Genomic DNA, 17,286 nt, shown 5'->3' on the forward strand with positions numbered 1-17,286 from the left:
GCACTGCTCTCAGACATAGGATTTTGCTTTTGGGTTGTGCTCTGGTGAGCCACGAGTTGGGTTCGATGATCCTTGTGGATCCCTTCGAATGTGGGATATTCTATGATTCTCTTCTGAGCTGTCATCCAGGGCAGTAACAACCTACACCCAGCCCTCTTGGTATCAGAACATCAGATAACCTACTCTTCCAGTTTCTGTCCTGCCAGAGTCTGATGGATTCCTAGAAATTCCTTAAGAAAGAGCAACCAAGGAGTTAAGCTTCCAGGTTAAGTAAATCAGGGATCAATTCAGACACATCTAAGCTCAATTTCTGAAGCCTTTTCAGTTGCCTCAGACTGGCATTATGAAGGATATCTTTGTGTGCTCCCTGCAAACTCACATGAGTAAGGGACACAAGCATGAAGTTGCATGGGGATGGAGGTAGATGGGGCAGGTTGATGCTGGTTGTAGACTCTCTCTAATGCTGCTTACATGGGTGTAGGAAGCACTATCTCTGTCTGGGACGTGTCTGTCTGTCTGTCTGTCTCCTGGCTCTGATACAATGGGGTGCACTGCTCTGCAATCAGTGACTGCATTGTGTGCTTGCTATGGCTTGTGGCAAAGCAAAGTGGAAGGAAAGAGGAAGTGAGTGTGGACCACAGAACTTTGGCCTACAACCTGAAGACACTGTTGAGAGGAAAAAAAAACCACATTACTTTTGCATTATGCGCTGGTATTTTTAGTGCTTTGAACAAAGGACCTTTTCTCTTTTCTCCGTGCTTTTCTTTTTCAGCCTAAAAGGCTGAGTAAAGCAGGTGAATTTTCATTCTAGAAAGCAGAGAAGATAGAATAAGCTCAGCTGCTTTCACCTAGTGCACTTTCCTTTTTCACAGATCTCAAGATTATCCAGAGCTCCAATCCAAGTGGAAAGAGGACAAAACCACTAAATGAAGCAGTGCCTCCACTTTGGCTGTAGGCTGTGTGTAACTGGGCAGGGAGCACCTGCAAGGATAAGGCTGTACAAACTCAGCCTCACGGGATGAAAAACAGCAGGAAAGCAGTTGCTGCTCTGTTCCAGGCTCAGCATCGTGGCACTTCCACCTTTGCCTAATGAGCAAACCATGAAAGTCTGACGGTAAAACTTTTCCTAAACACCAACACTACCAATTCAAAATCAAGCATAATCCCACCCAAAGTTTTCAGGGCTTTGGTTAAAATAGAATCTATGGAAGTTCTAGTGGTTCAGTGGCTGCAGGGAGATGAGCTCTGCCTGTGCCCATGCTGACCTGGTGCTGCAATGAATGTTCCATGATGTGGGACAATAAATAGTATACACGTCCCTCTCCAGAGCCCACCACTTGGCTTAGAGTGCAGAGGATGCTTTTCTATTGCAACTTGCCAGCAGCACACTCTATGTGTGTGTGTGTTTTGTTCTATGTTCCTTGGCCAAGAGACATTTTCCACAGATGGTGCTTGAGCTCAGTCTGCACCTGCACATGTATGTAAATGGGGCCACAATTATCCAGTTTGTTGGAACTGTTCTTTCAGCCTAAGCCCTTTTTTCCTCCCTTCGTATGCTTAGAGCAAAAGAATTTGATCTCTTGCATGCACCAAATTTTTACTGCAATGGATGCACTACAATTACTGTCCTCTCCTATTGTACAAATCAGATTTGTTGTTCATTTATTTCCCCTTTGGCATACAGCCTCTTTGTTGTTGTTTTCTCAGCATTTATCATCATAACCAAAAAGCAAGCTGCAGTATCTGGAAGCTATACCTACGTTATTAAATAACTCTGAGAATACTCATGGGGAGATGGGCTTTTTCTGGCTTGAAAAGTATAGCAGAGTGAAAGGGCTGAATTTCATTTTGCTAAGGTTCTTGCAGGAATACTAGAACAAATGGGCAGCTCTTTCTGTGTAATATAAACATAGATCTAAGTGCTTCCTGGTCCTCTTGGAGAATGAGTGTTTAGAAACATAAGCCTGGGGGTGGCTTCCTGGGTTGTTTCATCCTTGGAGTTGATTTAAATAGGTTGGAGCTTGAGGTGGCCATGGGAGGTGATTGAGTGTCTGTTGACATTTATAAGGATTCAGGATCCTTGTGAATCAGAAACATGATTTGGAGGAGGGTGGAAAAGCTGAGGGCAAAGGTAGAGTTGCAGACTTCTCACATCACAGAATTTTTCCCTGCCAGCTGGCATAACTGCGCCACACAGTGCATATCTCAATGGAAATCCCTCTGCCCGAACTGAATGGATGCAGCAGAGATGCAGCTCAGTGTGGAGCGGGATGGACAGAGGTGTCTGGCTGATGGCAGTTTTGGCAGTTTCACTGCCCAGGCAGTGCTGAGTCTGGTCTGATGCAAACTGGCATGCTTCAGTATGGAGGCTCATATGGCAAACACTGATGCTTGGCATGTATTCTTGAACTGTTTCCCTCTTAACTTGCCATACTTCTGTCTTTGCTATCTGTTTTTAATTCTGTCTCTGGTCCACACACAGTGAGATGTCTGCATTGTATCACAGAGGGACTGAATGATGCCTTGCCCTGAGTATTCAGACACCTCCTGCCATCCCAAGAGTCATGCAGCAGGTCAGCCTGGTGCTGCAGTGTGTAAGGTAAGATATTCTGGTGCTGATTTCCCCACACACAATTTTTAGTAAAATTCTGTAGTGTCTTTAGCCTTACCTAATGTAGAAAGATAAGCTGTCTCTAATCTACTTATTAGAAGATCTACAGCTCTGCAGGTCAATGAAGAGTCAAAAGCATCGTTTAATAGCTGACCTGTGTTGCTGGCCCCTGCCTGTAAGTGGGTTCTTGCAGGGAATCCAAAGCAGCTGCTTGGCAAGGATCGGTGATGTGTCTGTGCAAATCACAGCCTGGGGCCAGAGGCTGATTATTTCTGAGTCGGTGGCATTTTTTCCTTCCAGGAATGTTGTGTTATTGTGTCTGAAATGTTGTCTTTCTCCTATGCAGTGACAGAGGCTGACCTTGCTCCCACTGCTGCTCTGGGTCCTTGCTCACAAGGATGTGGAGGAGAGGGGATACTTCCCCTGGGTTTATTCTTAGTTCAAAATACTACCAGGAAAAAAACCCTGTAAAATCCCCACTGGGGAGGTTTATCCTCAATTACTGCTGTCTCATTTCCCCCCATCAAATTCCTCATGGACTTGTCATCAGCATTCATCTTGCTTGTGCGGTTGGTTCCGCCCTGACCCACACTGTTCCCTAGAGGGGAGGGGCATCCTTGTCTGAGTCAGATGAGCTCTGCTCACACCCTGCATCCTCCATGCTCTGATGTGTGCTTTGCAAGCACCAGCCGTGCTCAGGCTCACTGCAACACACTTGGCTGTATGCTGCACATTCACACTGCAGCACCTAGTTCTTGTTTTAGGCTGGATCGATGGGTTGAGGCCAATTGTAGAGGCTCAACAAGACCAAGTGTCAGGTACCGCACTTTGGTCACAACAACACCATACAGTGCTACAGGCGTGGGGCAGAGTGGCTGGAAAGCTGTGCAGAGGAAAAACTTCTGTGGGTGTTGGCTGATGCTCGGCTGAAGTCAGCAGTGATGAGTCAGCAGTGTGCCCAGATGGCCAAGAAGGCCAATGGCATCCTGACTCTTATCAGAAATAGTGCAACCAGCAGGAACACTGAGACGATGGTCTCTCTGTACTCAGCACTGGTGAGGCTGCACCTTGAGGGCTGTGTTCAGTTTTGGGATTCTCACTACAAGAAAGGCATTGAGTTTGTGGAGCTTCTAGCCCAGGGATCTGCAGGACTCATGTTACAGAGCTTAGGTAATACTCACGAAACATCAGCTTTCTTTGTTGCAGGGCTTGGAAAGAAACAAGAGCACATTTTGGTGCTGGGTGAAAGATGTACAACGTTGTCTTCCTCCCATGACACCATAGGCTGCATTGAGATCATCTGCAAACTGCTTCTGCAAGTACCAACTTCAGAACTGCTTAGGGAAGGTTAGTTGCACAGGGGGACTTGCAAACAGCTGACACTTGTGCTGACAGGAGGGTAAAAAGACAATGAAACGTATCTGACAGGCACACTCTTGCCTTGCACAAGGCTCTGAGAGGAGAGCATTTGTCAGAAAGGATGCAGTGGGTACATGGCTGGCCGTGTTGTGCTGCCTGCAAAAAGGTCTCTGGTGTCTTCAAACGCCACTTACTCTCAAATCATGAAAAATGCTTAGAAGCCAGTGTTGATGCAAACAGAGCTAAAAAAAAAAATATCTGGTAAGGTTCCACAGCTAAGCACTTTGGCACTAATCTTGTGGTTGGACATGTGTGGGCTTGTGTCCTTGCAGAGCCCCTCGGATTACAGAGGAAGCATACACAGGGTTGTAAACCCTGGCTTTGGCTGAGATTTTTCTGGATAGGGTCTTAGTGTGGGGTTTTGAAAGGCAGCTGGATGATTTTAATCCATGTGTCCATTAATTTTCACCAGGAACTATAACGCATAGATGACTTTTGACACTTTTGTCACTTTCTTGTTTACCAAGTATTGGGTGAATGTTTCAAATGTTCAGTTTTTTTCCAGCCATTCTCGCTCTTTCATCCCACTATAATCTACCTTGTTACCAGTCATCGGGGTTCAAATTTTTGTAGAATCATTAAGATTAGAAAAGACCACTAAGATAATCAAGTCTGACCCCAGCCCATCCCCACCATGCTTGCTAACCATCTCTCTCAGTGCCATACCGTCATGTTTCTTGAACACCTCCAGGAACAGTGACTCCACCACTTCCCTGGGCCCAGCTATTTCTGTAAACCCCTTGGCTTCAACTAGCTAGACACCAGCCAGTTATATGAGAAGCTTTGGATGGAAATACTTAGAAATCCATGGGATTTGCATAGGTTCCACTCTACTGCATATGCACCGAATCTTGGTGAATCCAAAATTGAATGAGTCACCCAAAAATAAAAAAATTGCTTAACTGAATCTTGAATTTCGATTAGATCTTTCTAATGGCAAAACAAACATTAAATAATAGCTGATTGGTTAGTTTTAGAGCCTGGGACCTGTGGTGTGTGTGCACTCAAGCTTTTTCTTGGTGGTGATGGCATCTTAGTAAACACAGTTCCTACAAGGTTGGTGACAGTAACCCCAAGTCTTTTCAGTAACAAAAGACAACTGCCTTCTTTGTTAAATACAGTGCTGCTAAAAAATGCCCCAGAAGTTTGTCCTGGTGGAGAGGCTGTTTTTCCTTAAATCAGTGCTCCATGTCAGAGCTGTGCTCTCAACACACGTCTGTTCCTCAAAGGTCCCTTCACTTCCATGCCTTCCAAGGTCAAGCTTCAACGCAAGATTTGAAGATGTTAAATGTCATCAAACAGTGGGGCAGTTTGTTAAGCACTCTCAGAATCTAAGACAATTGTCTTTTTCTGCCCTTGCTGCACAAGCTTAAAAATGTAAAGAAATTCCAGCAACTTGCTAGCAAATTTAGTATTATCTGGCCTGCTCTTCTGATACAGCGACTTCTGCATATATGCCCAGTGTTCCCTGCCTATCACATGGGTTATATTTTCTGTTCTTTGCCATTGCAGCTTTTATTAAGTGTTTCTTGGGCTGAGTCCCGCTGAGTCAATGGAAAAGTACTGCTGCTGCACTGGAAGCAGGAACTGGCTGTTGGGTTCTTTCTAGTCTGAACTTGACACTGGCTATAATTCACGACATATGCAGCAAGATGGGTAATAACAGTCCAGTGACAAGTGTTACCTTTTATTCTGACAAGGTAAATTAGTATATGTGTATGTGTGCCTATCTCCTCTGTGTTCTGTTGTGCTCTGCTTTCAGAGTTCCTTCTTTAGGATTGTAGTGACGCTTTGCACAGAAGATTTGAGAGTTGTAACTTTCAGTAGGAAAAGAAATGCTGAGCTTTGTCAGATGTTTGAACCAGTGTTTGAGGTCAGCCAGATTAGAGGAAAATGCTCGTTGAGAGTTCTGCCCTGTTAATGAATTGTAGCACTTTTGCACTCGTTAGATATCAGCCCAATATAGGCTGGCACTCCTGTGGCTATCTAGGGAGCATATGGCTAATGTGATCCAGCACCACATGACAACCAAGATCAGGACACTGGAACTCTCAGATCACCAGGGCTGAGTTCTCCCTTGCTTTGAAGGCGAGATCACGGGCTGCACGTAGAGATGAGTGAAGATGTTTGCTGCTAATCCTGTTGGCTGGGATGTGTTGGCATCACCCCAGGTGAGAGAGTTTTTGCTTATCTCATACGTGGATGAGGAAAGTAGGCCTAAAAGAAAAAGAAGTTCTGCAGAAAGAAGCCTTCAGAAGTACTAAGTGCTGGGGAAAGTGAATACTTATTTTCAGTTTGGAAAAGGGGATTCTGAGCTGTAGGCTGTGCACAGACATGTGCATCCTGCATCTGGTATACTGCAGAGACTCCATCTACTGAGATTGAACTTTGCAGAACATGAAAACCAGCCAATGCTTCCACTGTATAGCACATACTTAGGAAAATGGCTCTGTTGTACCCGGCTTTACATCTTTAATACAAAAAGACTGCATTGTACTTTCCAGGCACGGCCTGAATGCAAATTCATAAATATGGTTTATATGGCTGCTTTGCTTCCACAAGCTTTTTCTTACAGTCCCTACTTACTAAAATGTTAAGTCCTTCATTGAAATTCCACCTCCAGAAGAACAGCCCTCAATCAGCTGTCCCTGGGAAAACAGAGCAAGCTATGACAGCAGAAGCATTGTGATGAGCTTCCCCTGTGCTCTCTTGGCATTTACTGAAAATTTTCCATTATTTTGGATAAGGGGTCAGTGCTCCTCTGGAATCTCATTTGTGCTTTTGATTCTCTATTATCTATCAAAACATAGCATCATTTAAAACAAGCACCAGAATCAGAAACCAGCCTTTGGATAACTTGGGAAGAGCCTGTTTTAATAATATTTTTTTCAATGATTCTGTGACTCAGGTAGCAATGAGCTGCCATACCCGTCTGACCCTGTACATTTAGATATAAATTGTTTTTTACAAGATCAAAGATCTGCACGTTTTTTTCATGTTCCATCTTGCGAAGGCATAAATATCTGTTATATTTTGTCCTAAACATGGAAAAACAGAATCTACTGTAAAGTGTGCCATGGATGTGACTATCCTTGTGTTTTGTTAGTGTCCTCACTGGGACTGATTTTGATCTAGAATTACTATCCTGTATTTCCCTTTTTCATTTTTTTAAAAAGATGTATTTTAAGGTGTCTCTCTATATGCACACAATGACATCCAAGGACTTTCAGACAGACTCTGCAAACTTACAGCTCTCTGTTCTCCTGTTCAATAGCATCCTTAACAGCACCTTGTCATGCTTGTTGTCACTGCTGCTCTGGCCTCAGTAATGAAGATCATTGACTCAAGCTGACTTTTATCCCTTCTCTGGCTGATTGAATCCCTCTCAGTTTGAAGTGATCCACCTCCTCTAGGTTTGATTTTGACAGAATTGCTTCCAGTTCCCATACTCAGAAGCAGATATCTTACAGTGATATCTTACAGTTGTAAAATTGATAACATAGATGACGAGAGAGGAAGAAAATATGAAGACAGAAGGGGAGGAGGCAGACAGTGCAGCAGACAGTGCGGGCTAATGCCTAGCTTAATCAAACAGCTGCTTTTGGTAGCTAGGAGGTTACAGCAGATGTTTTACAAAGGCAGAATGTGTGTTTCAGTGTACAATTATATGCTTACAATGTAGTGATATGGATAATTATCACCATTTCAAAAATGAAAATCCTTCTTTATTTTTTTTTCTTTTTATTTTGTTTTACAGCTATTTCGTGGTCATGAAGTACTGTCCTGCACCAGATCCTGATGCACTTACTGACTGTGAACATGACTGCAGACGCAGGACAGCCAAGTGCTAGCCCATACAGCTGAGGTTGTCATGATCTGGCCCCATCGTCTCTTTCAGAGAGTGGCAATCTCTCCTCTGATCCATGTGGACATTTTGTGAAGTCCTTAATTTCAAGCCTTGCAACTTGCACATGTGTGCCTGTCGGCCACCAGGGACTAGTAGGATTCCAGTGAGAACTGGCACTTTTGATTTTCCTTGCCTTGCATTGGGAGATATATGAGAGTTTGTTTATGTGAGATTTGGGAGAACAAAGGCAAATTAAATCCCACCCTTCCAATAAGATATATATTTTTTCAACCTTGAAGTAAATTTTCTATGACTGTGTGTTTTGGCTTTTAAACTCAATAGCCTGCAGGCATTCACCACGTCAGCAAAGAAATGGAAAGCTCATTATTACACTATTAGAAGGTTTAAGACTGAAAACCAGAGTCTATAACAACAGCGAACAGGATATCAAAGACATGACCCTCTGCTTGATCCTTCCACTGAACTGGAGCTGGACCGATGCTGTGAAGGGTGTTTTGTTGTGCCTGCACACTCCCCAACCATTTCAGAATGTTGAGGTGTAATGGCTTCTTTTATTATTTAAATAATATTATTTCATATTCTTATTTGGCCAGATCAGAAGAATAAAATCAGATAATAGCATGAGCTCTGGAGGCGAAGGAGTGCTATGAACGAGAATTCACTCCCTTTGCATTATTCATCTGAGCAGTGCATCTGTGACACCAGTATGCCATGAGTTTCACAGGGCAGCTACCTCAGCACTATAACTGCCACACAGATCTCTCTATGCATTTTACTGGAAAAAAAAAAAAAAAAAAAAAAAAAAGGCAAAAAAAAAAGGCATTGTAAATTTTGGCAGTTGGAGGTCATTTAGGCTATTGTGTGTATATGGCACTTGGATAAAAGGTTGCCTTCTTCTGCCCTGGGCTTCCTATTCTGATTCTCATTGGTCCCTTTGGACCATTATCCTGCTGATCTCCATCATATTTTTTCCACTAAATCCCCACCTGTGACGCTTGCACTACTTGAACTTTTTCCCTACAGGCAGTATTTTCTGAACACTCTATTTTATTTTCTGTGACTTTTGGGGACATTTCCCATTTCCAGCATATCTTTCAGGACAATGCACTGAGCTGACTTGATGCAGAGCGATACAAATCCCACACACTTGTACAGGACATGTTTCCACTCCTATGCCCTATTGTTTTAATCCTGCAGGATCCTTCCCCATGCTGAGGCAAGGGAAGGACCCTGCTGTGTGCAACTTCATTTTGCACCCATGTGAGCATTGTGCTTGCTTTGAGGTATGCAGGTTGCAGTCAGATGGGGTCTGCTATTTTGGGGTAGGTATCGCCACCAAAAGCAAAATGAATCTGTCACAAAACCACTTCTACATCAGCAGCAATTTTAAGCCTTCATCTGCACATCTTTCCTAGGAATGAAGTTTCCTATATTCTGCGCTGTTCATTCCCTAAGGGGAAAAATATCTGCTTGGAGCAGGTCCACAGGGGATTCAAAAATTTCCCTTAGGAATGCATCCCTGAGCCAAAAGCATCAGGTGCAGCTGATCACAGTCAGCCTGGGGCTGCTGAGGGGCTGGGAAGGTTGATGTGAGTTTTGGGCTAGAAGCTATAAGCAGGCAGTCTGGAGGCTGATAGTGCTGTCCAACCTGTACTCTTTTCTTGGATATGTGATTTTTGCCAAGGCTTGCAGAGGGTGCTCAGGGGGCTGTGCTGGTTAAGTGGAAACCACAGGTAACAAATCTCAGTTGCAGAAGGGAAGTGTATTGTTGAGTGGGGCCTGGATGTATGGGAACCTCCAACATTTTATATCATTTCTGTCTGCTTCAGATGAATATGCTGATACTGAACTTTAAAAGGCAAAAGAGAGCCAAGCTGGCTGGCTTTGCTTGCAGAATTCTGCTGTTGCGTCTTGGTAGTCACAAGTGCAAAACACAATTGGTGCTTAGGACCAGTGATAAAACCCAAGGGAATGGCACGAAGCTGTGACGAGGGGGCTGAGATTGGATATCAGGAAAAGGTTCTTCACTAGAGGGAGGTGGACATGGCACAGGTACCCCAGGGCAAGGAGCACAGCCCTGGGCTGCCAGAGTTCACGAAGTGTATGGATAATGCTCTCAGACAGAGGGTTTGGGTGGTTCTGTGTGGAGCCACAGGTTGGACTCAATGATCTTCAGGAGTCCCTTCCAACTTGGGACATTTTATGATTCTTTGAACTTTGATTTTTGAGACATGGCAGTCGCATATAAAAATTCTTTGGTCCTGGTGAGAGAGGCTGTGGTTCAGGGTGTTATCTCCCCATGGTTTGTTTCTAATGCTGTGATGTTTATTAGGAATTTCCAGGTGCCCTCTTGAGGCTTCCAATTGAGTTCTACTGGGAACCATGGCACTAGCTGGTGTCTGAGCTTACACAGAAAACCCAATGCTGGAATTTTAAGAATGAGACTTGCTGATACCAAATAGTACAGAGACTTTATATCATCTGTTAATGCCAGAAATTAATTTGATTTTCATTTCCACACTGGAAGACGGTTATATCTAAACCTTCAGCCCAGCCTACCCTTGATGAGCAAGCCCTGGTTCACACAGAACCAAAGTGGGAAGATGATCATTTCCACTCTCTGTAGGCTTTGGTTGTCTGTGATGAGACCTGATGAGGCACAAGAACAACATCATTTCATCTGTGTCTGAGTGCTTCAGCACAGACACAACACTGAATTGATGACAAAAGTGTGTGGCAGCAGTTACTGCCATGAGGGTTGTTTTGGGAGAAAACACACAAAAAAATCATTTAACTCCCTTCCTCACTGCTGTAAGTTAATCGGAACATGCTTTATTCCCAACACAATTATAAATTTAAAAATGAATACAGCTGAAAAGAGAGACTGGATGGTGCACAGCACAGGCTGGAGCAGAGTTTACAAAAAGCTGCCTTTTAAATCTTATGCCTACATTCTGTTTCTCTCTGGAACAAAATACGATACTTCCAGCCTACAATATGAAGTGAGTCATAATATTGCCATTCTGCTCCCAGCATAATTGAGCATACCTATGGTATGAAGTGGGAGAAATATTTGGCCAAGAAGAAAGCTCCAGAATTTTATGTACTGTCAAGACGTGCTTAATAAATGGAGAGTATTATTTTCATATTGCGTAATTCAGACTTTCCTCATTCTGGGGTTGTTTCAGCAAAACATGCAAGTGTGTGCTTATCTTTAATTAGTGTTTAAGCCAAGATGGCTGTTAGCATACTTATGGGAAGGGACTTTTTAAAGGGCTGGGCTTCTATACGTGCATGGAGGCAATCGTGCTTGCACCTGCATCGGGTCTAAAGGAACTCTTGCAGGTAGATGTGGAGGGTGGGTGTTAGTGGCAAAAAGCACATATATTTGCCATGATATGTGGTCATTTATCCTGTGCTGCTGCTGTTTTCATAAGGACAGACTTCAGCCTCTCTGCTATCATCCATGTGAGCATGGACTCAGCTGGAAAAGCTTTAGGGCAGGGTATGAAGCCCTCATCCTGACAATGACAATGAGCACATTGCCTTCAGCAGGCCAGATTTCATTCCCTGCATGTGAAGAGACTCTGAGACAGAGAGGAGTAATCATGTTGTATGTGGCTGGTTGTGAAATATTTTGGCAAAGGAAACAGGGCTTGATCTTGAACTCTTCCAGGTGAAAAATACAGTCAGGAGTGATGTGAACACAAAAAGGCAAGTGAGGCAGCTTGTGGGTGAAGCTTTGGTCTATGACACCAATGATTTGGCCTCGATTCCTGCCCTCAGCTGTGTGACTTTCCCCATGCCAGTGTTTCCCTTCAAATTAAATGGGAGCATTGAAAAAAATTTGCTTTTAAATGAAGCTGGATGAACTCTCATATATCACTGTGGTCATACAAGAGACAATCCACGGGTTGAACTTAATGTTTATTTAGTATAGCTCACTCCTCTATATTAACTACAGTTATTATTATTAACTGCTGTGATGCCTGCTGTCCACAGGGCTTTCACGATCAAGAATATATGAAATAACAGTTGTTCATTTTATTTTTAAGCATTCAATAGCGTGCAGTGAGTTGTTTAACATTAGGCAGTGTGTGCGTTATGATGCTGTGCTCTCATATGAAGTGTGTTTTTTGACCAAACAGCCCAAAAATCTCTCTTGCCCTTCGTGATGAGAGCTCACAGAATCAGAGCACCAATGAACATTTGAACCCTCCAGAGTGTGAAGTAATAATGGCCAGCTGGTGTCAGTGAGCAAATGGATAAGATATGAGGATTAAATCTGATTTATACCACGCCACTGAGAACCTCTAAAAGACTGGTTTGGATTGGTTTTCAGAGGATTTCAGAACAATCTCTGCCCTTTCTAAAAAGCAACATTCCTCTGTTCTTTTTTCTAAAAAGCAGGATCTTTGGACTTCCAGTTTAAGAATAAATTCTGGAAAACAGATGGATCTACTGCTGCTGAGACCCTCTGGTCGAATTAAGAAGAGAAAACCAATAGGACATATATGCCTACATATAACTTGAAATTCCTTTCCTCCTGTTAAAACGATGAATTGTTATTGCTGTACTCATGGGCAGCCTGCATTCTCTGAGCAGACTCGTTATTGTTGAACAGAGAGATTGATAAAGTCAGATGTTTCCCAGGAAATGATGGTCAGTGATGGACTGGTACTCAGGAAGCCAACAATAATGTGATCTGGGTATGGAAAAAATGTTTGTCTTCTTGTAAACATAGGAAAACAGTGAAGACAAATTATTTTTTATAATTTTCAGTGAAGAAAAATTAATAATCATAATTAATTATGATTGTTATCCTAAGCTTATGAGTCCCTTTGTAATTCTTTAACAAATTGAAACAATAATTTGAAGAATATCAGAGGAGTATCCTTTTGAGCAGCTCACATCAGCCAGTGTTCCTTCTAACAAATTGGCTTTCCTCCACAATAATGTTTCTTCAGAGTTTTTTTCCAGCCCTGTTCCTTTGGATGTATTGATTTCCCATAGGCTTGCATCTTCCTACAGTAAGATTTTTTTTTTTTTTTTTTTGAAGTTGGCTACATGTCTGGGAAATACACACCCTTATGTTCCAAGAGGGCAGAAGGAGGTATTTCTAGAAATAGCAAAATGACAAACAAATAGTGAGAAATTTTGGTCTTGGCCACCTTACTATAAACTCAGCCCATAGGTCTTTTTTCAGAACTGAGGTTTCCCATCTGTCAATGGGTGGATATAAACTCCAGCGGATGTTGAAGAGACATCTGGAGTGTATCCATTGCACTTCCAGTGTCAGTGAGCATCACCCAGTTACCATATATTTTTTGCTGACCTAGGGGAATTTGTGGTCTTCCTTCCAAATGGGTAATGGCAAAAATTCTGATGAGTCTAACATCCTCTTCTGTGGCTATTAGGAGTCTCTGATACTGAGACCCCTGCTTAGTGCTTGTCCTCCCACAGCCAAACTTAATGAGTGTCTTTTATAAGCTAATGGGTTGGGTGCTGAGGGATGAGCTCTCTGCTGTGCTGCAGAGGAGACCCTGATGTCAATGACGGTGCCATTAGCAATGGGGGAGCCAGAAAAGTTCAGCTTTCAACGAAGCTGAATTAGTGGATTTGAACCACACTGGGACAAAAATGAGGACAGGAGATTTTCCAAGGAACCCAATGTGCTTCTTTTCAAAACCCAGCAACAGGATTTGAATGGGCTCTCAAGTTCCACATGGTGCCTTCAAAAACTCCAGCATAAGTTTTAAGGAAGAGAAAGAGAAGATTTTCCATCCTCCCACATTCCAAAGCACCCAAACAAGGAGGAAAGCCTTCCAGGCAGTCACATTTTTTCTACACCAGAAATGACTCCATTGTACAAAGCGAATGCCAAGGCCCAGGTTTGTTCTGGTCTTTGCACGTATTTTTCAAATCAGTGTTTATTTTGCCTGATCTGCCCTGACTTTCTGGTTCCTGTTTCTGTTGTCTCCCATTGTTGTTGGTGAACTTTGGCCCTTACCGGGATTATGGTGGAGTTGCCTTTGTTTGAGGAGGTACATGGGAGATTTTTCAATGCTGTTGTGCTGTGAGAAAAGGAGGGGCAGCACTTTTGGCTTTTCCATCCCATTCAATCCCTCTTATCTCCTCCTGCCTCTCGTCTGGGCTGTATTTCATCAGCAGCCATCCTGGCACTTGTGGTTGCCCCTTGCCCACTCTCCTATATTGAGGTGTGGAGCTGCCATGACCCTGCCCCATGCCAAATGCAATGTGTGTTCCCCTGCTGACCAATCTCCTTTTCTTCTGTACCCACTATTAAAATAGATGGAGGAAAATTAAGCTCATTTGTTACCACCTGTAATTAGCAGGGGTTACATCTCTGAGATGGTGAATGGCTTTAGGACTGTTGCCTTTGTTTAGCAGTGTGCATCAGTGCAAATGATATGGAGGAAAATTCCATAAAGCAGAAACTACAGACAATCTTTAACTGCTTCTGTAAATTAATATAACAAAGCGAGCCAAGAAAAAAGTTCCCAAATGTGACTTCTTTGTAATCTGATAAGTCTTCGACAAAAATAAATTTGGCCATTATTATTATATGAACATTTCCTTGCATCTCCTGCAAATATGTAAGGTGAAAATAGATACTTGTTCTTGAGAAAATATCTATTGTGTGTCATAAATCCCTTCATTCTTATTTCCTTGAAGCTTAGGAGTTTGCACAGAAATGCATTAAGGAAATTGTCTACTTCTTTCATTTATTTTATTGATCTAATTACTGGCCTTATGTTATATGCAATACATTCATTCACTTCAAAGGTTTCCTGACTTAGATGTGCTTGTACCCTGCTCTGTGAGTCTTCCAAAACCAGATGAAGCCAGCACTTTGTGTGAGTATATCTAATCTTAAAAAGGATTTCTTCAGGATGTATTATTTCCTCTCTATTCAGTATCAAAATATGTTTAGCACAATTTCATCATACTGAGTATCATCAGACAAAAAAAAAAAAAGCTACATATGATGGCAATAGACATACATATTTACAACTAGTAAAAACTCTGTCTAATTTTAGGTACCCACACCCACCACACTCACAGGGGAATGAAGCCAGCCTCTTTCAGATATGCTTTCAGCTCTCTTAAGGAAACAAATCCATTTGGACTCTTAGTAATGCCTTCTCATTACTTCTAATGGCTCTATTTCTATTCTTACCTAGCAGTTGGAACATGTAAAAAAGGGCTGTCCATATAGGTAAGCTAAATTCAGTGGTCCTCAGACAGCCCAAATGAATTTCTTCAGGTCAAATGTAATTCTGAGGAACAGGATTTGGGGTCCTCTGCTGAGGAGGTCCTGGTGAGGACACACTGTTTTATCTTCTGGCTGATGGATGAATCTATCTGATAGCAGTGGCTTGGTTTGTTATTATGAGAGATAATAGAAATTCAGCTATATGGAAGGAACCTGAAAACGTGACCCTACCATAAGATAGCTCAGAGGCTGGAATATAGGTTGTACTTAAAGATCAGAATACAAGCGTACAATGTGATTTCCCTGTCTGTGATGATATCCTTCTAAATAATTCAGAATATTTCAGAGGTCCTCTCCCATACATTTCCTGTGTAATCTGTATGCAGCATCAACAGAATGTGGCTACAGACATCTTCATCCACAGCCACTGCACATCACAGTTGAAGTCCTTGACCTGGTAACGCAAACATTGGGTATCTGTCCCTCAAAGGTGCAGAATACTGTCTCATTGAGGGAGGATGTGCTTTGAAAACTTTTGAAAGCACTTCGGCTAACTTGTTTCTTCTGGAAATCAAACTTTACGTGGTCTTATTAGTTACAGCATGGATTTACTAGACAGTAATGTGATAACAAAAGTTATCAAAGAAGACAAGAAAAATTGCCAACCTCTTCCTGCAACCATTGCATCTCTTCATATTGAGGAAGTGTAAAACCACACCTGAGCTTGTACTGTTTGAGGCATTTTCCTTGGAATGTTTTTCTTTGTTATGCAGACTTTTCATTTAGAGGAAGCGGGAGGAAATCTGCCTTTAAAAAATAATGGCTACAGTACAATTACTGTAAAATGAATAATAAAAGTAACCAACTAGTACTGGCCAGGGGGATGATAATTCAACTTTGCGACAACTTCTGAGGTTTTACAATTTGTTTTCATTTTACAATGGAATGAAAACAAGACCTTCACATATTATGTATTCATTTTAGATCTTTCTTGCTGCATTGTCAGGAATAACCAGGGTGCCCTGGACCTCAAGAATTTGTCCTTCCAAGTATTTAAAAAATGCTTCAACAATGATGAATCAGCATATTCTCCTGGTGGGATAGTTCATTGTAAATGCTTTGGCCCGAACTTTGCTAACCCTAGAAGTTCAAAATGATGTCTTATGCCCTAAAACATATTACTTACAAATAACTTCTTCTGTTTTTTATGCATTATTTCCAGACTGTCTTCTCTAAACCTTTTCCCTTCATCCTCTATGGATGTACATCCATTTTCCACACTTATCCAGTTCTTTTCTCCTATTTTCTTCAGCTTTTCTTGTTTCTCATGCAGCTTCAGCACTTTTGACCTTCCGTAGCTTATGCACAAGAAGCAGTGCTAAGATAATGTTTCACGGTATGCTGTAGCAGAGGTTGGCTAGGAAAGAGGTGGCTGCTGGATGCACTCTACAACAGATAGTGGTCACTGCACGGCAGTCCCACAACCATCCTGCAAATCCCTGTCTGTCTGCTGTTTGGTTTTAATTCTTCTCAGATGGCATTTTCCATCAGGCAGAGCTGACATCCGTGAGAAGGCAGAAACATCTGCTCCCATGCCCTGGCCGGCTGCCGCCCTCACCAGCTCAGCAGCACTTTAGGAAACCAGAAGAGCCACACGGTAATAATTATCACTAAGTGCTTGTGGGGCAGCTGCTATGCATGCAATGCCTGTGGTTTGGGTTTGGACCCAGCTGGCTCATAGATGGCTCTGCAGGACCTACACCTAGTGCTGGCCAGCCCCATGCTCTGTGCTGCTCACTTTGGAAAATGAAATTGTCTTTCTTTTTTCTAATGCTTCAGGTGGGAAGACCCTATTCTGCGAGGAGAAAACAAGCAGCGTGGAAAATAGAGAGGAAATGCATCAATGCATTTTGAAAGATGGAAACAACAGCAGAAAGGAGAGCAAGAGGTGGAGTGACTTAACATCGTGCAAAGTATGAGGTGCTTCTGTAGATGTCTTTGTACGAATTGTTTCATGTCATATCATGAATGTTATCACCCAGGGACAAGATTCCCTTGTGTTCTCAGGAATTTCCACCCTACTGGGTGTAGTCTCAAAACACCATTTTCCTTGCAAAATTGTCTCACTCATTTTTCAGTCTTTTCTATTCA

General features: G+C 42.6%; 1 protein-coding gene and 1 long non-coding RNA gene across 2 annotated transcripts in view; one reads left to right on the forward strand and one right to left on the reverse strand.

The window, feature by feature from the left end:
• Window positions 1–17,286, reverse strand: part of RHOJ (ras homolog family member J) — a 47,002-nt gene that overhangs the window by 17,948 nt on the left and 11,768 nt on the right. The gene's annotated exons all lie outside the window — the stretch shown is intronic.
• LOC122158022 lies at window positions 5,739–8,180 on the forward strand. Its single transcript, XR_006168097.1, has 2 exons — window positions 5,739–6,201; window positions 7,788–8,180. It is a non-coding gene; the product is annotated as an uncharacterized LOC122158022 (long non-coding RNA).

Source organism: Centrocercus urophasianus, unplaced genomic scaffold, assembly GCF_019232065.1.
Source record: "Centrocercus urophasianus isolate 14NV4802_14NV808 unplaced genomic scaffold, USGS_Curo_1.0 seq_14, whole genome shotgun sequence".
Classification (NCBI taxonomy): Eukaryota; Metazoa; Chordata; class Aves; order Galliformes; family Phasianidae; genus Centrocercus; species Centrocercus urophasianus.